This window comes from Colobus angolensis, unplaced genomic scaffold (assembly GCF_000951035.1).
Source record: "Colobus angolensis palliatus isolate OR3802 unplaced genomic scaffold, Cang.pa_1.0 Scaffold72, whole genome shotgun sequence".
NCBI lineage: Eukaryota > Metazoa > Chordata > Mammalia > Primates > Cercopithecidae > Colobus > Colobus angolensis.
This window is the reverse complement of record NW_012120932.1, coordinates 6248115-6249668: the sequence shown is the minus strand read 5'-3', so window position 1 is coordinate 6249668 and position 1554 is coordinate 6248115. Positions and strand designations below refer to the sequence as shown.

The following is a 1554-nucleotide window of genomic DNA, read 5'->3' as shown; positions in this document are numbered from 1 at the left end:
TGGGGGTGGGGGGCGGGCTCGGTCATAAATCAAATCCGGGCCGCAGCGTGGGAGCTGCACCTCGGGGACATCAGGGCGCCCCCACCCGCGGGATCCCTGCGTACGACTTGGGGCGCTGGGGCTGCAATCCAGGAGAAGAGGAAGCCGAGGTAGAGAGGAGAGAAACCACTAGACACAGGCAATATTCACCCCAGACCTGAGAAGGGAGGGGCTGCGTAATCCCAGCGATGGAACCCAAGGTTCAGGAGCCAGCAAACCAGTCCTGTTCCGTCCATCACCCTCGGGGACGGGAGCTAGGGGCGAGCGCGCTTTGGAACAACATATTGTGGGTTCCCCCAACTGGACCCCCTCCTAGAGTGGTAGTAAGTGGGGATCCACGTGGTGAGCGCGGCCGCCGGAGTTCACTCCCGACGCTTTTCCATAGCGTTGGAAGAGGCTGTGTGAGCTGAATTAGGAAGTGGGGCAGCCATCTGCAACTTACGACAATATTTGTGATCGGAAGAGGGCGGCCACATGGATCTTTCCCTCCTCTCCCTTCCTTTCTGGTTAAACGTAAAAAACAGCCGAGTGCACAGGGAAGGGCCCAGGCCGGCGCAGGCTGCTCCCCGGCGCGGCGCTTCCCCGGCGCTGGCCGCGGCCCCGGCGGGCCCCCGTCTGGGTGCTCGCCTTCCCCGGATTCCACACATTTCAGCGAGCCTCGTAAACACAATGAACCCGGCCGCTCCGCAGACTCGCACCGCGAATTTAAGGTGGCAATTTGTTTACAACTTTCCCTCCCCCACCAGGCCCTGAGGAGAGGCGGCTCAAAACCTGGAAAACACGGGGAATGTCTTTTTCCGAGAATAATTTTTTAAGGGAGCAGAGATTTCATGCTCAACAAAAGCAAAACCGGCTGCCAAAAAAGGAAACCACCTTTATTTCGGCTCCCTCCCCCCTTCCTCTCTCCGCCTCTCTCCACTCCGCCTCCCCCTCCAAGATGTTAAGAAATGTGGCAGCATTACTGGGGTTTAGGCTGCAAATAGGAGCAGGGGCGCAGGAGGAGGGAGTTCCAGGGCAGGGGGCACGGGGCAGGGCAGTACCACGGCCGCCCTTGAGGTGGTCCGCCGTGGACGGCTTTCTAGTGCTCCGGAAAAGGCACGCCGGGCAGGGCGTGTGTACACACACACACACACACACACACAAGCACACACCTCCACCCCCTGCGGACCTGAGACAGCCCTTTCCTCCCAGGACCAGAGGGAGGGTTTGAATTTTTCAATCCCCACTTGTCTCCTGCTTTTCCTGGAGAGGTGTGTGTGTGTGTGTGTGGGTGTGTGTGTGTGAGAGAGAGAGAGAGTGTGTGTGTGTGTGTGTGTGTGTGTGGCGGGGGCGATCCCAAAGAGTTAGAGGAGGGAAGAGAAAGTGGGAGGAGAGGAGAGAGTCTGAAATGCACCTTGGAAATCTGCTCCAGAGCGAAGGCGGCGTCGCAGTAGCTGGGCCGGTGCAGATAGTCCCGGTCCGGCGCGGCAGCACGGCGCAGCCCCCCCGTCCGTCTGCGCCTCCCACCTCCAGCCG

At 60.2% G+C, this 1554-nt stretch overlaps 1 protein-coding gene across 7 annotated transcripts in view; it reads right to left on the bottom strand.

Annotated features, from left to right (window-relative positions):
* The window catches only part of PTCH1 (patched 1), a 76297-nt gene that overhangs the window by 65784 nt on the left and 8959 nt on the right, over positions 1 to 1554 (bottom strand). Inside the window, exon 1 of one of the 7 annotated variants that reach the window (XM_011927511.1) lies at positions 1433 to 1548. The exons of 2 other annotated variants lie outside the window; for them this stretch is intronic. The gene's annotated coding sequence lies outside the window, so the exon portion shown is untranslated. Of the gene's footprint in view, positions 1 to 189; positions 453 to 481; positions 665 to 1190; positions 1292 to 1432; positions 1549 to 1554 lie in introns of those variants that run through there. 4 more of the 7 variants (XM_011927512.1, XM_011927514.1, XM_011927510.1 and 1 more) reach the window with 4 other exon arrangements.